The sequence below is a fragment of the Periplaneta americana genome, chromosome 15, assembly GCF_040183065.1.
Source record: "Periplaneta americana isolate PAMFEO1 chromosome 15, P.americana_PAMFEO1_priV1, whole genome shotgun sequence".
In the NCBI taxonomy this organism is placed as follows: Eukaryota; Metazoa; Arthropoda; class Insecta; order Blattodea; family Blattidae; genus Periplaneta; species Periplaneta americana.
The window spans coordinates 157,295,599-157,316,085 of record NC_091131.1 but is presented as its reverse complement, the minus strand read 5'-3'; the positions used below and the strand labels follow the sequence as shown (position 1 = coordinate 157,316,085).

General features: G+C 43.2%; 1 protein-coding gene and 32 non-coding genes across 33 annotated transcripts in view; all 33 read right to left on the bottom strand.

Moving 5' to 3' along the window:
* LOC138715480 (esterase E4-like) overlaps nt 1-20,487 on the bottom strand; it is a 193,150-nt gene that overhangs the window by 120,781 nt on the left and 51,882 nt on the right. The window lies entirely within an intron of this gene.
* On the bottom strand, nt 274-345 carry TRNAD-GUC (transfer RNA aspartic acid (anticodon GUC)). The gene has a single exon. It is a non-coding gene; the product is annotated as a tRNA-Asp (tRNA).
* On the bottom strand, nt 430-501 carry TRNAD-GUC (transfer RNA aspartic acid (anticodon GUC)). Its single transcript has one exon. It is a non-coding gene; the product is annotated as a tRNA-Asp (tRNA).
* On the bottom strand, nt 1,988-2,059 carry TRNAD-GUC (transfer RNA aspartic acid (anticodon GUC)). Its single transcript has one exon. It is a non-coding gene; the product is annotated as a tRNA-Asp (tRNA).
* TRNAN-GUU (transfer RNA asparagine (anticodon GUU)) lies at nt 2,456-2,527 on the bottom strand. Its single transcript has one exon. It is a non-coding gene; the product is annotated as a tRNA-Asn (tRNA).
* TRNAD-GUC (transfer RNA aspartic acid (anticodon GUC)) lies at nt 3,858-3,929 on the bottom strand. The gene has a single exon. It is a non-coding gene; the product is annotated as a tRNA-Asp (tRNA).
* On the bottom strand, nt 7,443-7,514 carry TRNAD-GUC (transfer RNA aspartic acid (anticodon GUC)). The gene has a single exon. It is a non-coding gene; the product is annotated as a tRNA-Asp (tRNA).
* Nucleotides 7,599-7,670, bottom strand: TRNAD-GUC (transfer RNA aspartic acid (anticodon GUC)). Its single transcript has one exon. It is a non-coding gene; the product is annotated as a tRNA-Asp (tRNA).
* Nucleotides 9,313-9,384, bottom strand: TRNAD-GUC (transfer RNA aspartic acid (anticodon GUC)). Its single transcript has one exon. It is a non-coding gene; the product is annotated as a tRNA-Asp (tRNA).
* On the bottom strand, nt 9,469-9,540 carry TRNAD-GUC (transfer RNA aspartic acid (anticodon GUC)). The gene has a single exon. It is a non-coding gene; the product is annotated as a tRNA-Asp (tRNA).
* Nucleotides 11,807-11,878, bottom strand: TRNAD-GUC (transfer RNA aspartic acid (anticodon GUC)). The gene has a single exon. It is a non-coding gene; the product is annotated as a tRNA-Asp (tRNA).
* TRNAD-GUC (transfer RNA aspartic acid (anticodon GUC)) lies at nt 12,742-12,813 on the bottom strand. Its single transcript has one exon. It is a non-coding gene; the product is annotated as a tRNA-Asp (tRNA).
* TRNAD-GUC (transfer RNA aspartic acid (anticodon GUC)) lies at nt 13,209-13,280 on the bottom strand. The gene has a single exon. It is a non-coding gene; the product is annotated as a tRNA-Asp (tRNA).
* On the bottom strand, nt 13,833-13,904 carry TRNAD-GUC (transfer RNA aspartic acid (anticodon GUC)). Its single transcript has one exon. It is a non-coding gene; the product is annotated as a tRNA-Asp (tRNA).
* On the bottom strand, nt 13,989-14,060 carry TRNAD-GUC (transfer RNA aspartic acid (anticodon GUC)). Its single transcript has one exon. It is a non-coding gene; the product is annotated as a tRNA-Asp (tRNA).
* On the bottom strand, nt 14,301-14,372 carry TRNAD-GUC (transfer RNA aspartic acid (anticodon GUC)). Its single transcript has one exon. It is a non-coding gene; the product is annotated as a tRNA-Asp (tRNA).
* TRNAD-GUC (transfer RNA aspartic acid (anticodon GUC)) lies at nt 14,457-14,528 on the bottom strand. Its single transcript has one exon. It is a non-coding gene; the product is annotated as a tRNA-Asp (tRNA).
* TRNAD-GUC (transfer RNA aspartic acid (anticodon GUC)) lies at nt 14,613-14,684 on the bottom strand. The gene has a single exon. It is a non-coding gene; the product is annotated as a tRNA-Asp (tRNA).
* Nucleotides 14,925-14,996, bottom strand: TRNAD-GUC (transfer RNA aspartic acid (anticodon GUC)). The gene has a single exon. It is a non-coding gene; the product is annotated as a tRNA-Asp (tRNA).
* Nucleotides 15,081-15,152, bottom strand: TRNAN-GUU (transfer RNA asparagine (anticodon GUU)). The gene has a single exon. It is a non-coding gene; the product is annotated as a tRNA-Asn (tRNA).
* TRNAD-GUC (transfer RNA aspartic acid (anticodon GUC)) lies at nt 15,860-15,931 on the bottom strand. The gene has a single exon. It is a non-coding gene; the product is annotated as a tRNA-Asp (tRNA).
* Nucleotides 16,153-16,224, bottom strand: TRNAD-GUC (transfer RNA aspartic acid (anticodon GUC)). The gene has a single exon. It is a non-coding gene; the product is annotated as a tRNA-Asp (tRNA).
* Nucleotides 17,399-17,472, bottom strand: TRNAD-GUC (transfer RNA aspartic acid (anticodon GUC)). The gene has a single exon. It is a non-coding gene; the product is annotated as a tRNA-Asp (tRNA).
* On the bottom strand, nt 17,712-17,783 carry TRNAD-GUC (transfer RNA aspartic acid (anticodon GUC)). The gene has a single exon. It is a non-coding gene; the product is annotated as a tRNA-Asp (tRNA).
* Nucleotides 18,336-18,407, bottom strand: TRNAD-GUC (transfer RNA aspartic acid (anticodon GUC)). The gene has a single exon. It is a non-coding gene; the product is annotated as a tRNA-Asp (tRNA).
* TRNAD-GUC (transfer RNA aspartic acid (anticodon GUC)) lies at nt 18,492-18,563 on the bottom strand. The gene has a single exon. It is a non-coding gene; the product is annotated as a tRNA-Asp (tRNA).
* On the bottom strand, nt 18,804-18,875 carry TRNAD-GUC (transfer RNA aspartic acid (anticodon GUC)). The gene has a single exon. It is a non-coding gene; the product is annotated as a tRNA-Asp (tRNA).
* On the bottom strand, nt 18,960-19,031 carry TRNAD-GUC (transfer RNA aspartic acid (anticodon GUC)). The gene has a single exon. It is a non-coding gene; the product is annotated as a tRNA-Asp (tRNA).
* On the bottom strand, nt 19,116-19,187 carry TRNAD-GUC (transfer RNA aspartic acid (anticodon GUC)). Its single transcript has one exon. It is a non-coding gene; the product is annotated as a tRNA-Asp (tRNA).
* On the bottom strand, nt 19,428-19,499 carry TRNAD-GUC (transfer RNA aspartic acid (anticodon GUC)). The gene has a single exon. It is a non-coding gene; the product is annotated as a tRNA-Asp (tRNA).
* TRNAN-GUU (transfer RNA asparagine (anticodon GUU)) lies at nt 19,584-19,655 on the bottom strand. The gene has a single exon. It is a non-coding gene; the product is annotated as a tRNA-Asn (tRNA).
* TRNAD-GUC (transfer RNA aspartic acid (anticodon GUC)) lies at nt 19,895-19,966 on the bottom strand. The gene has a single exon. It is a non-coding gene; the product is annotated as a tRNA-Asp (tRNA).
* Nucleotides 20,363-20,434, bottom strand: TRNAD-GUC (transfer RNA aspartic acid (anticodon GUC)). Its single transcript has one exon. It is a non-coding gene; the product is annotated as a tRNA-Asp (tRNA).

Sequence of the window (20,487 nt, the reverse complement as noted above, 5' to 3'; positions counted from 1 at the left end):
GGGCGGGGATACTGAACACTATACTAACGAGGACTGATGAATTACTTTCGCTTAATATCTTTATCTGAGTACGCTTATTCATTATGCTGTCATTTTATGAAATTAAAAGAACATTACCTCCCCGGCGGGGAATCGAACCCCGGTCTCCCGCGTGACAGGCGGAGACAATAACCACTATACTACCGAATACTGATAAATTTCTTTCGCATAATATCTTTACCTGAGTATTCTTATTCATTATGCTGTCATTTTATGAAATTAAAAGAACATTACCTTCCCGGCGGGGAATCGAACCCCGGTCTCCCGCGTGACAGGCGGGGATACTGACCACTATACTACCGAGGACTGATGAATTACTTTCGCTTAATATCTTTATCTGAGTACGCTTATTCATTATGCTGTCATTTTATGAAATTAAAAGAACATTACCTCCCCGGAGGGGAATCGAACCCCGGTCTCCCGCGTGACAGGCGGGGATACTGACCACTATACTACCGAGGAATGATGAATTACTGACGCTTAATATCTTTATCTGAGTAGACTTATTCATTATGCTGTCATTTTATGAAATTAAAAGAACATTACCTCCCCGGCGGGGAATCGAACCCCGGTTTCTCGGTAACAGGCGGTGATACTGACCACTATACTACCGAGGACTGATGAATTACTTTCGCTTAATATCTTTATCTGAGTACGCTTGTTCATTATGCTGTCATTTTATGAAATTAAAAGAACATTACCTCCCCGGCGGGGAATCGAACCCCGGTCTCCCGCATAACTCGCGGGGATACTGAACACTATACTAACGAGGACTGATGAATTACTTTCGCTTAATATCTTTATCTGAGTACGCTTATTCATTATGCTGTCATTTTATGAAATTAAAAGAACATTACCTCCCCGGCGGGGAATCGAACACCGGTCTCCCGCGTGACAGGCGGAGACACTAACCACTATACTACCGAGTGCTAACGAATTCCTTTCGCATAATATCTTTAACTGAGTACTCTTATTCATTATGCTGTCATTTTATGAAATTAAAAGAACATTACATCCCCGGCGGGAAATCGAACCCCGCTCTCCCGCGTAACAGGCGGGGATACTGACCACTATACTACCGAGGACTGATGAACTACTTTCGTTTAATATCTTTATCTGAGTACGCTTATTCATTATGCTATCATTTTATGAAATTAAAAGAACATTACCTCCCCTGCGGGGAATCGAACCCCGGTCTCCCGCGTGACAGGCGGGGGTACTGACCACTATACTAACGAGGACTGATAAATTACTTTCGCTTAATATCTTTATCTGAGTACGCTTATTCATTATGCTGTCATTTATGAAATTAAACGAACATTACCTCGCCGGCGGGGAATCGAACTCCGGTCTCCCGCGTGACAGGTGGGGATACTGACCACTATACTACCGAGGACTGATGAATTACTTTCGCTTAATATCTTTATCTGAGTACGCTTATTCATTATGCTGTCATTTTATGAAATTAAAAGAACATTACCTCCCCGGCGGGGAATCGAACCCCGGTTTCTCGCGTAACAGGCGGTGATACTGACCACTATACTAGCGAGGACTGATGAATTACTTTCGCTTAATATCTTTATCTGAGTACGCTTGATCATTATGCTGCCATTTTATGAAATTAAAAGAACATTACCTCCCCGGCAGGGAATCGAACCCCGGTCTCCCGCGTAACGGGCGGGGATACTGAACACTATACTAACGAGGACTGATGAATTACTTTCGCTTAATATCTTTATCTGAGTACGCTTATTCATTATGCTGTCATTTTATGAAATTAAAAGAACATTACCTCCCCGGCGGGGAATCGAACCCCGGTCTCCCGCGTGACAGGCGGAGACACTAACCACTATACTACCGAGTACTAATGAATTCCTTTCGCATAATATCTTTATCAGAGTACGCTTATTCATTATGCTGTCATTTTATGAAATTAAAAGAACATTACCTCCCCGGGGGGGAATCGAACCCCGGTCTCCCACGTGACAGGCGGGGATACTGACCACTATACTACCGAGGACTGAAGAATAAATTTCGCTTAATATCTTTATCTGAGTACGCTTATTCATTAAGCTGTCATTTTATGAAATTAAAAGAACATTACCTCCCCGGCGGGGAATCGAACCCCGGTCTCCCGCGTAACGGGCGGGGATACTGAACACTATACTAACGAGGACTGATGAATTATTTTCGCTTAATGTCTTTATCTGAGTACGCTTATTCATTATGCTGTCATTTTATGAAATTAAAAGAACATTACCTCCCCGGCGGGGAATCGAACCCCGGTCTCCCGCGTGACAGGCGGAGACACTAACCACTATACTACCGAATACTGATGAATTTCTTTCGCATAATATCTTTACCTGAGTACTCTTATTTATTATGCTGTCATTTTATGAAATTAAAAGCACATTATCTCCCCGGCGGGGAATCGAACCCCGGTCTCCCGCGTAACAGGCGGGGATACTGACCACTATACTACCGAGGACTGATGAATTACTTTCGCTTAATATCTTTATCTGAGTACGCTTATTCATTATCCTGTCATTTTATGAAATTAAAAGAACATTACCTCCCCGGAGGGGAATCGAACCCCGGTCTCCCGCGTGACAGGCGGGGATAGTGACCACTATACTACCGAGGACTGATGAATTACTGACGCTTAATATCTTTATCTGAGTACGCTTATTCATTATGCTGTCATTTTATGAATTTAAAAGAACATTACCTCCCCGGCGGGGAATCGAACCCCGGTTTCTCGGCAACAGGCGGTGATACTGACCACTATACTACCGAGGACTGATGAATTACTTTCGCTTAATATCTTTATCTGAGTACGCTTATTCATTATGCTGTCATTTTATGAAATTAAAAGAACATTACCTCCCCGGCGGGGAATCGAACCCCGGTTTCTCGGCAACAGGCGGTGATACTGACCACTATACTACCGAGGACTGATGAATTACTTTCGCTTAATATCTTTATCTGAGTACGCTTGTTGATTATGCTGTCATATTATGAAATTAAAAGAACATTACCTCCCAGGCGGGGAATCGAACCCCGGTCTCCCACGTAACGGGAGGGGATACTGAACACTATACTAAAGAGGACTGATGAATTACTTTCGCTTAATATCTTTATCTGAGTACGCTTATTCATTATTGTGTCATTTTATGAAATTAAAACAACATTACTTCCCCGGCGGGGAATCGAACCCCGGTCTCCCGCGTGACAGGCGGAGACACTAACCACTATACTACCGAGTACTAATGAATTCCTTTCGCATAATATCTTTAACTGAGTACTCTTGTTCATTATGCTGTCATTTTATGAAATTAAAAGAACATTACATCCCCGGCGGGGAATCGAACCCCGGTCTCGCGCGTAACAGGCGGGGATACTGACCACTATACTACCGAGAACTGATGAATTACTTTCGCTTAATATCTTTATCTGAGTACGCTTATTCATTATGCTATCATTTTATGAAATTAAAAGAACATTACCTCTCCTGCGGGGAATCGAACCCCGGTCTCCCGCGTGACATGCGGGGGTACTGACCACTATACTAACGAGGACTGATGAATTACTTTCGCTTAATATCTTTATCTGAGTACGCTTATTCATTATGCTGTCATTTTATGAAATTAAAAGAACATTACCTCCCCGGCGGGGAATCAAACCCCGGTCTCCCGTGTAACAGGCGGGGATACTGACCACTATACTACCGAGGACTGATGAATTACTTTCGCTTAATATCTTTATCTGAGTACGCTTATTCATTATGCTGTCATTTTATGAAATTAAAAGAACATTACCTCCCCGGCGGGGAATCGAACCCCGGTCTCCCACGTGACAGGCGGGGATACTGACCACTATACTACCGAGAACTGATGAATTACTTTCGCTTAATATCTTTATCTGAGTACGCTTATTCATTAAGCTGTCATTTTATGAAATTAAAAGAACATTACCTCCCCGGCGGGGAATCGAACCCCGGTCTCCCGCTTAACGGGCGGGGATACTGAACACTATACTAACGAGGACTGATGAATTATTTTCGCTTAATATCTTTATCTGAGTACGCTTATTCATTATGCTGTCATTTTATGAAATTAAAAGAACATTACCTCCCCGGCGGGGAATCGAACCCCGGTCTCCCGCGTGACAGGCGGAGACACTAACCACTATACTACCGAATACTGATGAATTTCTTTCGCATAATATCTTTACCTGAGTACTCTTATTCATTATGCTGTCATTTTATGAAATTAAAAGCACATTATCTCCCCGGCGGGGAATCGAACCCCGGGTTCCCGCGTAACAGGCGGTGATACTGACCACTATACTAGCGAGGACTGATGAATTACTTTCGCTTAATATCTTTATCTGAGTACGCTTATTCATTATCCTGTCATTTTATGAAATTAAAAGAACATTACCTCCCCGGAGGGGAATCGAACCCCGGTCTCCCGCGTGACAGCCGGGGATAGTGACCACTATACTACCGAGGACTGATGAATTACTTTCGCTTAATATCTTTATCTGAGTACGCTTATTCATTATGCTGTCATTTTATGAAATTAAAAGAACATTACCTCCCCGGCGGGGAATCGAACCCCGGTTTCTCGGCAACAGGCGGTGATACTGACCACTATACTACCGAGGACTGATGAATTACTTTCGCTTAATATCTTTATCTGAGTACGCTTGTTGATTATGCTGTCATATTATGAAATTAAAAGAACATTACCTCCCAGGCGGGGAATCGAACCCCGGTCTCCCACGTAACGGGAGGGGATACTGAACACTATACTAAAGAGGACTGATGAATTACTTTCGCTTAATATCTTTATCTGAGTACGCCTATTCATTATTGTGTCATTTTATGAAATTAAAACAACATTACTTCCCCGGCGGGGAATCGAACCCCGGTCTCCCGCGTGACAGGCGGAGACACTAACCACTATACTACCGAGTACTAATGAATTCCTTTCGCATAATATCTTTAACTGAGTACTCTTATTCATTATGCTGTCATTTTATGAAATTAAAAGAACATTACATCCCCGGCGGGGAATCGAACCCCGGTCTCGCACGTAACAGGCGGGGATACTGACCACTATACTACCGAGAACTGATGAATTACTTTCGCTTAATATCTTTATCTGAGTACGCTTATTCATTATGCTATCATTTTATGAAATTAAAAGAACATTACCTCTCCTGCGGGGAATCGAACCCCGGTCTCCCGCGTGACAGGCGGGGGTACTGACCACTATACTAACGAGGACTGATGAATTACTTTCGCTTAATATCTTTATCTGAGTACGCTTATTCATTATGCTGTCATTTTATGAAATTAAAAGAACATTATCTCCCCGGCGGGGAATCGAACCCCGGTCTCCCGCGTGACAGGCGGAGACACTAACCACTATACTACCGAATACTGATCAATTTCTTTCGCATAATATCTTTACCTGAGTACTCTTATTCATTATGCTGTCATTTTATGAAATTAAAAGCACATTATCTCCCCGGCGGGGAATCGAACCCCGGTCTCCCGCGTAACAGGCGGTGATACTGACCACTATACTACCGAGGACTGATGAATTACTTTCGCTTAATATCTTTATCTGAGTACGCTTATTCATTATCCTGTCATTTTATGAAATTAAAAGAACATTACCTCCCCGGAGGGGAATCGAACCCCGGTCTCCCGCGTGACAGGCGGGGATAGTGACCACTATACTACCGAGGACTGATGAATTACTGACGCTTAATATCTTTATCTGAGTACGCTTATTCATTATGCTGTCATTTTATGAAATTAAAAGAACATTACCTCCCCGGCGGGGAATCGAACCCCGGTTTCTCGGCAACAGGCGGTGATACTGACCACTATACTACCGAGGACTGATGAATTACTTTCGCTTAATATCTTTATCTGAGTACGCTTGTTGATTATGCTGTCATATTATGAAATTAAAAGAACATTACCTCCCAGGCGGGGAATCGAACCCCGGTCTCCCACGTAACGGGAGGGGATACTGAACACTATACTAAAGAGGACTGATGAATTACTTTCGCTTAATATCTTTATCTGAGTACGCTTATTCATTATTGTGTCATTTTATGAAATTAAAACAACATTACTTCCCCGGCGGGGAATCGAACCCCGGTCTCCCGCGTGACAGGCGGAGACACTAACCACTATACTACCGAGTACTAATGAATTCCTTTCGCATAATATCTTTAACTGAGTACTCTTATTCATTATGCTGTCATTTTATGATATTAAAAGAACATTACATCCCCGGCGGGGAATCGAACCCCGGTCTCGCACGTAACAGGCGGGGATACTGACCACTATACTACCGAGAACTGATGAATTACTTTCGCTTAATATCTTTATCTGAGTACGCTTATTCATTATGCTATCATTTTATGAAATTAAAAGAACATTACCTCCCCTGCGGGGAATCGAACCCCGGTCTCCCGCGTGACAGGCGGGGGTACTGACCACTATACTAACGAGGACTGATGAATTCCTTTCGCATAATATCTTTAACTGAGTACTCTTATTCATTATGCAGTCATTTTATGAAATTAAAAGAACATTACATCCCCGGCGGGGAATCGAACCCCGGTCTCCCGCGTAACAGGCGGGGATACTGACCACTATACTACCGAGGACTGATAAATTACTTTCGCTTAATATCTTTATCTGAGTACGCTTATTCATTATGCTATCATTTTATGAAATTAAAAGAACATTACCTCCCCGGCGGGGAATCGAACCCCGGTCTCCCGCGTGACAGGCGGGGATACTGACCTGTATACTACCGAGGACTGATGAATTACTGACGCTTAATATCTTTATCTGAGTACGCTTATTCATTATGCTGTCATTTTATGAAATTAAAAGAACAATACCTCCCCGGCGGAGAATCGAACCCCGGTTTCTCCGTAACAGGCGGTGATACTGACCACTATACTACCGAGGACTGACGAAATACTTTCGCTTAATATCTTTATCTGAGTACGCTTGATCATTATGCTGTCATTTTAGGAAATTAAAAGAACATTACCTCCCCGGCGGAGAATCGAACCCCGGTCTCCCGCGTAACGGGCGGGGATACTGAACACTATACTAACGAGGACTGATGAATTACTTTCGCTTAATATCTTTATCTGAGTACGCTTATTCATTATGCTGTCATTTTATGAAATTAAAAGAACATTACCTCCCCGGCGGGGAATCGAACCCCGGTCTCCCGCGTGACAGGCGGAGACAATAACCACTATACTACCGAATACTGATAAATTTCTTTCGCATAATATCTTTACCTGAGTATTCTTATTCATTATGCTGTCATTTTATGAAATTAAAAGAACATTACCTTCCCGGCGGGGAATCGAACCCCGGTCTCCCGCGTGACAGGCGGGGATACTGACCACTATACTACCGAGGACTGATGAATTACTTTCGCTTAATATCTTTATCTGAGTACGCTTATTCATTATGCTGTCATTTTATGAAATTAAAAGAACATTACCTCCCCGGAGGGGAATCGAACCCCGGTCTCCCGCGTGACAGGCGGGGATACTGACCACTATACTACCGAGGAATGATGAATTACTGACGCTTAATATCTTTATCTGAGTAGAGTTATTCATTATGCTGTCATTTTATGAAATTAAAAGAACATTACCTCCCCGGCGGGGAATCGAACCCCGGTTTCTCGGTAACAGGCGGTGATACTGACCACTATACTACCGAGGACTGATGAATTACTTTCGCTTAATATCTTTATCTGAGTACGCTTGTTCATTATGCTGTCATTTTATGAAATTAAAAGAACATTACCTCCCCGGCGGGGAATCGAACCCCGGTCTCCCGCATAACTCGCGGGGATACTGAACACTATACTAACGAGGACTGATGAATTACTTTCGCTTAATATCTTTATCTGAGTACGCTTATTCATTATGCTGTCATTTTATGAAATTAAAAGAACATTACCTCCCCGGCGGGGAATCGAACACCGGTCTCCCGCGTGACAGGCGGAGACACTAACCACTATACTACCGAGTGCTAACGAATTCCTTTCGCATAATATCTTTAACTGAGTACTCTTATTCATTATGCTGTCATTTTATGAAATTAAAAGAACATTACATCCCCGGCGGGAAATCGAACCCCGCTCTCCCGCGTAACAGGCGGGGATACTGACCACTATACTACCGAGGACTGATGAACTACTTTCGTTTAATATCTTTATCTGAGTACGCTTATTCATTATGCTATCATTTTATGAAATTAAAAGAACATTACCTCCCCTGCGGGGAATCGAACCCCGGTCTCCCGCGTGACAGGCGGGGGTACTGACCACTATACTAACGAGGACTGATAAATTACTTTCGCTTAATATCTTTATCTGAGTACGCTTATTCATTATGCTGTCATTTATGAAATTAAACGAACATTACCTCGCCGGCGGGGAATCGAACTCCGGTCTCCCGCGTGACAGGTGGGGATACTGACCACTATACTACCGAGGACTGATGAATTACTTTCGCTTAATATCTTTATCTGAGTACGCTTATTCATTATGCTGTCATTTTATGAAATTAAAAGAACATTACCTCCCCGGCGGGGAATCGAACCCCGGTTTCTCGCGTAACAGGCGGTGATACTGACCACTATACTAGCGAGGACTGATGAATTACTTTCGCTTAATATCTTTATCTGAGTACGCTTGATCATTATGCTGCCATTTTATGAAATTAAAAGAACATTACCTCCCCGGCAGGGAATCGAACCCCGGTCTCCCGCGTAACGGGCGGGGATACTGAACACTATACTAACGAGGACTGATGAATTACTTTCGCTTAATATCTTTATCTGAGTACGCTTATTCATTATGCTGTCATTTTATGAAATTAAAAGAACATTACCTCCCCGGCGGGGAATCGAACCCCGGTCTCCCGCGTGACAGGCGGAGACACTAACCACTATACTACCGAGTACTAATGAATTCCTTTCGCATAATATCTTTACCTGAGTACTCTTATTCATTATGCTGTCATTTTATGAAATTAAAAGAACATTACATCCCCGGCGGGGAATCGAACCCCGGTCTCCCGCGTAACAGGCGGGGATACTGACCACTATACTACCGAGGACTGATGAATTACTTTCGCTTAATATCTTTATCTGAGTACGCTTATTCATTATGCTATCATTTTATGAAATTAAAAGAACATTACCTCCCCGGCGGGGAATCGAACCCCGGTCTCCCGCGTGACAGGCGGGGGTACTGACCACTATACTAACGAGGACTGACGAATTACTTTCGCTTAATATCTTTATCAGAGTACGCTTATTCATTATGCTGTCATTTTATGAAATTAAAAGAACATTACCTCCCCGGCGGGGAATCGAACCCCGGTCTCCCACGTGACAGGCGGGGATACTGACCACTATACTACCGAGGACTGAAGAATAAATTTCGCTTAATATCTTTATCTGAGTACGCTTATTCATTAAGCTGTCATTTTATGAAATTAAAAGAACATTACCTCCCCGGCGGGGAATCGAACCCCGGTCTCCCGCGTAACGGGCGGGGATACTGAACACTATACTAACGAGGACTGATGAATTATTTTCGCTTAATGTCTTTATCTGAGTACGCTTATTCATTATGCTGTCATTTTATGAAATTAAAAGAACATTACCTCCCCGGCGGGGAATCGAACCCCGGTCTCCCGCGTGACAGGCGGAGACACTAACCACTATACTACCGAATACTGATGAATTTCTTTCGCATAATATCTTTACCTGAGTACTCTTATTTATTATGCTGTCATTTTATGAAATTAAAAGCACATTATCTCCCCGGCGGGGAATCGAACCCCGCTCTCCCGCGTAACAGGCGGGGATACTGACCACTATACTACCGAGGACTGATGAATTACTTTCGCTTAATATCTTTATCTGAGTACGCTTATTCATTATCCTGTCATTTTATGAAATTAAAAGAACATTACCTCCCCGGAGGGGTATCGAACCCCGGTCTCCCGCGTGACAGGCGGGGATAGTGACCACTATACTACCGAGGACTGATGAATTACTGACGCTTAATATCTTTATCTGAGTACGCTTATTCATTATGCTGTCATTTTATGAATTTAAAAGAACATTACCTCCCCGGCGGGGAATCGAACCCCGGTTTCTCGGCAACAGGCGGTGATACTGACCACTATACTACCGAGGACTGATGAATTACTTTCGCTTAATATCTTTATCTGAGTACGCTTATTCATTATGCTGTCATTTTATGAAATTAAAAGAACATTACCTCCCCGGCGGGGAATCGAACCCCGGTTTCTCGGCAACAGGCGGTGATACTGACCACTATACTACCGAGGACTGATGAATTACTTTCGCTTAATATCTTTATCTGAGTACGCTTGTTGATTATGCTGTCATATTATGAAATTAAAAGAACATTACCTCCCAGGCGGGGAATCGAACCCCGGTCTCCCACGTAACGGGAGGGGATACTGAACACTATACTAAAGAGGACTGATGAATTACTTTCGCTTAATATCTTTATCTGAGTACGCTTATTCATTATTGTGTCATTTTATGAAATTAAAACAACATTACTTCCCCGGCGGGGAATCGAACCCCGGTCTCCCGCGTGACAGGCGGAGACACTAACCACTATACTACCGAGTACTAATGAATTCCTTTCGCATAATATCTTTAACTGAGTACTCTTGTTCATTATGCTGTCATTTTATGAAATTAAAAGAACATTACATCCCCGGCGGGGAATCTAACCCCGGTCTCGCGCGTAACTGGCGGGGATACTGACCACTATACTACCGAGAACTGATGAATTACTTTCGCTTAATATCTTTATCTGAGTACGCTTATTCATTATGCTATCATTTTATGAAATTAAAAGAACATTACCTCTCCTGCGGGGAATCGAACCCCGGTCTCCCGCGTGACATGCGGGGGTACTGACCACTATACTAACGAGGACTGATGAATTACTTTCGCTTAATATCTTTATCTGAGTACGCTTATTCATTATGCTGTCATTTTATGAAATTAAAAGAACATTACCTCCCCGGTGGGGAATCAAACCCCGGTCTCCCGTGTAACAGGCGGGGATACTGACCACTATACTACCGAGGACTGATGAATTACTTTCGCTTAATATCTTTATCTCAGTACGCTTATTCATTATGCTGTCATTTTATGAAATTAAAAGAACATTACCTCCCAGGCGGGGAATCGAACCCCGGTCTCCCGCGTGACAGGCGGGGATACTGACCTGTATACTACCGAGGACTGATGGATTACTGACGCTTAATATCTTTATCTGAGTACGCTTGATCATTATGCTGTCATTTTATGAAATTAAAAGAACATTACCTCCCCGGCGAGGAATCGAACCCCGGTCTCCCGCGTAACGGGCGGGGATACTGAACACTATACTAACGAGGACTGATGAATTACTTTCGCTTAATATCTTTATCTGAGTACGCTTATTCATTATGCTGTCATTTTATGAAATTAAAAGAAAATTACCTCCCCGGCGGGGAATCGAACCCCGGTCTCCCGCGTGACAGGCGGAGACACTAACCACTATACTCCCGAGTACTAATGAATTCCTTTCGCATAATATCTTTACCTGAGTACCCATATTCATTATGCTGTCATTTTATGAAATTAAAAGAACATTACATCCCCGGCGGGGAATCGAACCCCGGTCTCCCGCGTGACAGGCGGGGGTACTAACCACTATACTAACGAGGACTGATGAATTACTTTCGCTTAATATCTTTATCTGAGTACGCTTATTCATTATGCTGTCATTTATGAAATTAAAAGAACATTACCTCGCCGGCGGGGAATCGAACTCCGGTCTCCCGCGTGACAGGTGGGGATACTGACCACTATACTACCGAAGACTGATGAATTACTTTCGCTTAATATCTTTATCTGAGTACGCTTATTCATTATGCTGTCATTTTATGAAATTAAAAGAACATTACCTCCCCGGCGGGGAATCGAACCCCGGTCTCCCACGTGACAGGCGGGGATACTGACCACTTTACTACCGAGGACTGAAGAATAAATTTCGCTGAATATCTTTATCTGAGTACGCTTATTCATTATGCTGTCATTTTATGAAATTAAAAGCACATTACCTCCCCGGCGGGGAATCGAACCCCGGTCTCCCGCGTAACGGGCGGGGATACTGAACACTATACTAACGAGGACTGATGAATTACTTTCGCTTAATATCTTTATCTGAGTACGCTTATTCATTATGCTGTCATTTTATGAAATTAAAAGAACATTACCTCCCCGGCGGGGAATCGAACCCCGGTCTCCCGCGTGACAGGCGGAGACACTAACCACTATACTACCGAGTACTAATGAATTCCTTTCGCATAATATCTTTACCTGAGTACTCTTATTCATTATGCTGTCATTTTATGAAATTAAAAGTACATTACATCCCCGTCGGGGAATAGAACCCCGGTCTCCCGAGTAACAGGCGGGGATACTGGCCACTATACTACCGAGGACTGATGAGTTACTTTCGCTTAATATCTTTATCTGAGTACGCTTATTCATTATGCTATCATTTTATGAAATTAAAAGAACATTACCTCCCCGGCGGGGAATCGAACCCCGGTCTCCCGCGTGACAGGCGGGGGTACTGACCACTATACTAACGAGGACTGATGAATTACTTTCGCTTAATATCTTTATCTGAGTACGCTTATTCATTATGCTGTCATTTTATGAAATTGAAAGAACACTACCTCCCCGGCGGGGAATCGAACCCCGGTGACCCCCATAACAGGCGGTGATACTGACCACTATACAACCGAGGACTGACAATTTACTTTCGCTTAATATTTTTATTTGAGTACGCTTATTCATTATGCTGTCATTTTATGAAATTAAAAGAACATTACCTCCCCGGCGGGGAATCGAACCCCAGTCTCCCGCGTGACAGGCGGGGATACTGACCACTATACTAACGAGGACTGAAGAATTACTTTCGCTTAATATCTTTATCTGAGTACGCTTATTCATTATGCTGTCATTTATGAATTTAAAAGAACGTTACCTCCCCGGCGGGGAATCGAACCCCAGTCTCCCGCGTGACAGGCGGGGATACTGACCACTATACTACCGAGGACTGATGAATTATTTTCGCTTAATATCTTTATCTGAGTACGCTTATTCATTATGCTGTCATGTTATGAAATTAAAAGAACATTACCTCCCCGGCGGGGAATCAAACCCCGGTCTCCCCCGTAACAGGCGGTGATACAGACCACTATACTACCGAGGACTGATGAATTACTTTCGCTTAATATCTTTATCTGAGTACGCTTGTTCATTATGCTATCATTTTATGAAATTAAAAGAACATTACCTCCCAGGCGGGGAATCGAACCCCGGTCTCGCGAGTAACACGCGGGGATAGTGACCACTATACAACCGAAGACTGACAATTTACTTTCGCTTAATATTTTTATCTGAGTACGCTTATTAATTATGCTGTCATTTTATGAAATTAAAAGAACATTACCCTCCCGGCTGGGAATCGAACCCCGGTCTCCCGCGTTGCAGGGGGTGACACTAACCATTATACTACCGAGGACTGATGAATTATGTTCGCTTAATATCTTTATCTGAGTATTCTTATTCATTATGCTGTCATTTTATGAAATTAAAAGAACATTACCTCCCCGGCGGGGAATCGAACCCCGGTCTCCCGCGTGACAGGCGGGGATACTGACCACTATACTAGCGAGGACTGATGAATTACTTTCGCTTAATATCTTTATCTGAGTACGCTTATTCATTATGCTGTCATTTTATGAAATTAAAAGAACATTACCTCCCCGGCGGGGAATCGAACCCCGGTCTCCCGCGTGACAGGCGGGGATACTGACCACTATACTACCGAGGACTGACAATTTACTTTCGCTTAATATTTTTATCTGAGTACGCTTATTCATTATGCTGTCATTTTATGAAATTAAAAGAACATTACATACCCGGCGGGGAATTTAACCCCGGTCTCTCGCGTAACAGGTGGTGATACTGACCACTATACTAGCGAGGACTGATGAATTACTTTCGCTTAATATCTTTATCTGAGTACGCTTGTTCATTATGCTGTCATTTTATGAAATTAAAAGAACATTACCTCCCAGGCGGGGAATCGAACCCCGGTCTCCCGCGTGACAGGCGGGGATACTGACCACTATACTACCGAGGACTAATGAATTACTGACGCTTAATATCTTTATCTGAGTACGCTTGTTCATTATGCTGTCATTTTATGAAATTAAAAGAACATTACCTCCCCGGCGGGGAATCGAACCCCGGTCTCCCGCGTGACAGGCGGGGATACTGACCACTATACTACCGAGGACTGATGAATTACTTTCGCTTAATATCTTTATCTGAGTACGCTTATTCATTATGCTTTCATTTTATGAAATTAAAAGTACATTACATCCACGGCGGGGAATCGAACCCCGGTCTCCCGCGTGACAGGCGGGGATACTGACCACTATACTACCAAGGACTGATGAATTACTTTCGCTTAATATCTTTATCTGAGTACGCTTATTCATTATGCTGTCATTTTATGAAATTAAAAGTACATTACATCCACGGCGGGGAACCGAACCCCGGTCTCTCGCTTGACAGGCGGGGATACTGACCACTATACTACCGAGGACTGAGGAATAAATTTCGCTTAATACCTTTATCTGAGTACGCTTATTCATTATGCTGTCATTTTATGAAATTAAAAGAACATTACCTCCCCGGCGGGGAATCGAACCCCGGTGTCCCGCGTGACAGGCGGGGATACTGACCACTATACTACCGAGGACTGACAATTTACTTTCGCTTAATATTTTTATCTGAGTACGCTTGTTCATTATGCTGTCATTTTATGAAATTAAAGGAACATTACCTCCCCGGCGGGGAATCGAACCCCGGTCTCCCGCGTAACAGGCGGGGATACTGACCACTATACTACCGAGGACTGATGAATTACTTTCGCTTAATATCTTTATCTGAGTACGCTTATTCATTATGCTTTCATTTTATGAAATTAAAAGAACATTAACTCCCCGGCGGGGAATCCAACCCCGGTCTCCCGCGTGACAGGCGGGGATACTGACCACTATACTAACGAGGACTGATGAATTACTTTCGCTTAATATCTTTATCTGAGTACGCTTATTCATTATGCTGTCATTTATGAATTTAAAAGAACATTACCTCCCCGGCGGGTAATCGAACCCCGGTCTCCCGCGTGACAGGCGGTGATACTGACCACTATACTACCGAGGACTGATGAATTACTTTCGCTTAATATCTTTATCTGAGTACGCTTGTTCATTATGCTATCATTTTATGAAATTAAAAGAACATTACCTCCCCGGCGGGGAATCGAACCCCGGTCTCGCGAGTAACACGCGGGGATACTGACCACTATACTACCGAAGACTGACAATTTACTTTCGCTTAATATTTTTATCTGAGTACGCTTATTCATTATGCTGTCATTTTATGAAATTAAAAGAACATTACCCTCCCGGCGGGGAATCGAACCCCGGTCTCCCGCGTTGCAGGGGGTGACACTAACCATTATACTACCGAGGACTGATGAATTATGTTCGCTTAATATCTTTATCTGAATATTCTTATTCATTATGCTGTCATTTTATAAAATTAAAAGAACATTACCTCCCCGGCGGGGAATCGAACCCCGGTCTCCCGCGTGACAGGCGGGGATACTGACCACTATACTACCGAGGACTGACAATTTACTTTCGCTTAATAATTCATTATGCTGTCATTTTATGAAATTAAAAGAACATTACCTCCCCTGCGGGGAATTTAACCCCGGTCTCTAGCGTAACAGGTGGTGATACTGACCACTATACTAGCGAGGACTGATGAATTACTTTCGCTTAATATCTTTATCTGAGTACGCTTGTTCATTATGCTGTCATTTTATGAAATTAAAAGAACATTACCTCCCAGGCGGGGAATCGAACCCCGGTCTCCCGCGTGACAGGCGGGGATACTGACCACTATACTACCGAGGACTAATGAATTACTGACGCTTAATATCTTTATCTGAGTACGCTTGTTCATTATGCTGTCATTTTATGAAATTAAAAGAACATTACCTCCCCGGCGGGGAATCGAACCCCGGTCTCCCGCGTGACAGGCGGGGATACTGACCACTATATTAACTAGGACAGATGAATTAATTTCGCTTAATATCTTTATCTGAGTACGCTTATTCATTATGCTGTCATTTTATGAAATTAAAAGTACATTACATCCACGGCGGGGAACCGAACCCCAGTCTCTCGCTTGACAGGCGGGGATACTGACCACTATACTACCGAGGACTCACGAATAAATTTCGCTTAATACCTTTATCTGAGTACGCTTATTCATTATGCTGTCATTTTATGAAATTAAAAGAACATTACCTCCCAGGCGGGGAATCGAACCCCGGTCTCCCGCGTGACAGGCGGAGACACTAACCACTATACTACCGAATACTGATGAATTTCTTTCGCATAATATCTTTACCTGAGTACTCTTATTCATTATGCTGTCATTTTACGAAATTAAAAGAACATTACCTCCCCGGCGGGGAATCGAACCCCGGTCTCCCCCTTAACAGGCGGTGATACTGACCACTATACTACCGAGGACTGATGAATTACTTTCGCTTAATATCTTTATCTGAGTACGCCTATTCATTATGCTGTCATTTTATGAAATTAAAAGAACATTACCTCCCCGGAGGGGAATCGAACCCCGGTCTCCCGCGTGACAGGCGGGGATACTGACTACTATACTACCGAGGACTGATGAATTACTGACGCTTAATATCTTTATCTGAGTACGATTATTCATTATGCTGTCATTTTATGAAATTAAAAGAACATTACCCGCCCGGCGGGGAATCGAACCCCGGTTTCTCGGTAACAGGCGGTGATACTGACCACTATACTACCGAGAACTGATGAATTACTTTCGCTTAATATCTTTATCTGAGTACGCTTGTTCATTATGCTGTCATTTTATGAAATTAAAAGAACATTACCTCCCCGGCGGGGAACCGAACCCCGGTCTTCCGCGTAACGGGCGGGGATACTGAACACTATACTAACGAGGACTGATGAATTACTTTCGCTTAATATCTTTATCTGAGTACGCTTATTCATTATGCTATCATTTTATGAAATTAAAAGAACATTACGTCCCCGGCGGGGAATCGAACCCCGGTCTCCCGCGTGACAGGCGGGGGTACTGACCACTATACTAACGAGGACTGATGAATTACTTTCGCTTAATATCTTTATCTGAGTACGCTTATTCATTATGCTGTCATTTTATGAAATTGAAAGAACACTACCTCCCCGGCGGGGAATCGAACCCCGGTCTCCCCCATAACAGGCGGTGATACTGACCACTATACAACCGAGGACTGACAATTTACTTTCGCTTAATATTTTTATTTGAGTACGCTTATTCATTATGCTGTCATTTTATGAAATTAAAAGAACATTACCTCCCCGGCGGGGAATCGAACCCCAGTCTCCCGCGTGACAGGCGGGGATACTGACCACTATACTACCGAGGACTGATGAATTATTTTCGCTTAATATCTTTATCTGAGTACGCTTATTCATTATGGTGTCATGTTATGAAATTAAAAGAACTTTACCTCCCCGGCGGGGAATCAAACCCCGGTCTCCCCCGTAACAGGCGGTGATACAGACCACTATACTACCGAGGACTGATGAATTACTTTCGCTTAATATCTTTATCTGAGTACGCTTGTTCATTATGCTATCATTTTATGAATTTAAAAGAACATTACCTCCCAGGCGGGGAATCGAACCCCGGTCTCGCGAGTAACACGCGGGGATAGTGACCACTATACAACCGAAGACTGACAATTTACTTTCGCTTAATATTTTTATCTGAGTACGCTTATTCATTATGCTGTCATTTTATGAAATTAAAAGAACATTACCCTCCCAGCTGGGAATCGAACCCCGGTCTCCCGCGTTGCAGGGGGTGACACTAACCATTATACTACCGAGGACTGATGAATTATGTTCGCTTAATATCTTTATCTGAGTATTCTTATTCATTATGCTGTCATTTTATGAAATTAAAAGAGCATTACCTCCCCGGCGGGGAATCGAACCCCGGTCTCCCGCGTGACAGGCGGGGATACTGACCACTATACTAGCGAGGACTGATGAATTACTTTCGCTTAATATCTTTATCTGAGTACGCTTATTCATTATGCTGTCATTTTATGAAATTAAAAGAACATTACCTCCCCGGCGGGGAATCGAACCCCGGTCTCCCGCGTGACAGGCGGGGATACTGACCACTATACTACCGAGGACTGACAATTTACTTTCGCTTAATATATTTATCTGAGTACGCTTATTCATTATGCTGTCATTTTATGAAATTAAAAGAACATTACATCCCCGGCGGGGAATTTAACCCCGGTCTCTCGCGTAACAGGTGGTGATACTGACCACTATACTAGCGAGGACTGATGAATTACTTTCGCTTAATATCTTTATCTGAGTACGCTTGTTCATTATGCTGTCATTTTATGAAATTAAAAGAACATTACCTCCCAGGCGGGGAATCGAACCCCGGTCTCCCGCGTGACAGGCGGGGATACTGACCACTATACTACCGAGGACTAATGAATTACTGACGCTTAATATCTTTATCTGAGTACGCTTGTTCATTATGCTGTCATTTTATGAAATTAAAAGAACATTACCTCCCCGGCGGGGAATCGAACCCCGGTCTCCCGCGTGACAGGCGGGGATACTGACCACTATACTACCGAGGACTGATGAATTACTTTCGCTTAATATCTTTATCTGAGTACGCTTATTCATTATGCTTTCATTTTATGAAATTAAAAGTACATTACATCCACGGCGGGGAATCGAACCCCGGTCTCCCGCGTGACAGGCGGGGATACTGACCACTATACTACCAAGGACTGATGAATTACTTTCGCTTAATATCTTTATCTGAGTACGCTTATTCATTATGCTGTCATTTTATGAAATTAAAAGTACATTACATCCACGGCGGGGAACCGAACCCCGGTCTCTCGCTTGACAGGCGGGGATACTGACCACTATACTACCGAGGACTGAGGAATAAATTTCGCTTAATACCTTTATCTGAGTACGCTTATTCATTATGCTGTCATTTTATGAAATTAAAAGAACATTACCTCCCCGGCGGGGAATCGAACCCCGGTCTCCCGCGTGACAGGCGGGGATACTGACCACTATACTACCGAGGACTGACAATTTACTTTCGCTTAATATTTTTATCTGAGTACGCTTGTTCATTATGCTGTCATTTTATGAAATTAAAGGAACATTACCTCCCCGGCGGGGAATCGAACCCCGGTCTCCCGCGTAACAGGCGGGGATACTGACCACTATACTACCGAGGACTGATGAATTACTTTCGCTTAATATCTTTATCTGAGTACGCTTATTCATTATGCTTTCATTTTATGAAATTAAAAGAACATTAACTCCCCGGCGAGGAATCCAACCCCGGTCTCCCGCGTGACAGGCGGGGATACTGACCACTATACTAACGAGGACTGATGAATTACTTTCGCTTAATATCTTTATCTGAGTACGCTTATTCATTATGCTGTCATTTATGAATTTAAAAGAACATTACCTCCCCGGCGGGGAATCGAACCCCGGTCTCCCGCGTGACAGGCGGTGATACTGACCACTATACTACCGAGGACTGATGAATTACTTTCGCTTAATATCTTTATCTGAGTACGCTTGTTCATTATGCTATCACTTTATGAAATTAAAAGAACATTACTTCCCCGGCGGGGAATCGAACCCCGGTCTCGCGAGTAACACGCGGGGATACTGACCACTATACTACCGAAGACTGACAATTTACTTTCGCTTAATATTTTTATCTGAGTACGCTTATTCATTATGCTGTCATTTTATGAAATTAAAAGAACATTACCCTCCCGGCGGGGAATCGAACCCCGGTCTCCCGCGTTGCAGGGGGTGACACTAACCATTATACTACCGAGGACTGATGAATTATGTTCGCTTAATATCTTTATCTGAATATTTTTATTCATTATGCTGTCATTTTATAAAATTAAAAGTACATTACCTCCCCGGCGGGGAATCGAACCCCGGTCTCCCGCGTGACAGGCGGGGATACTGACCACTATACTACCGAGGACTGACAATTTACTTTCGCTTAATATTTTTATCTGAGTACGCTTATTCATTATG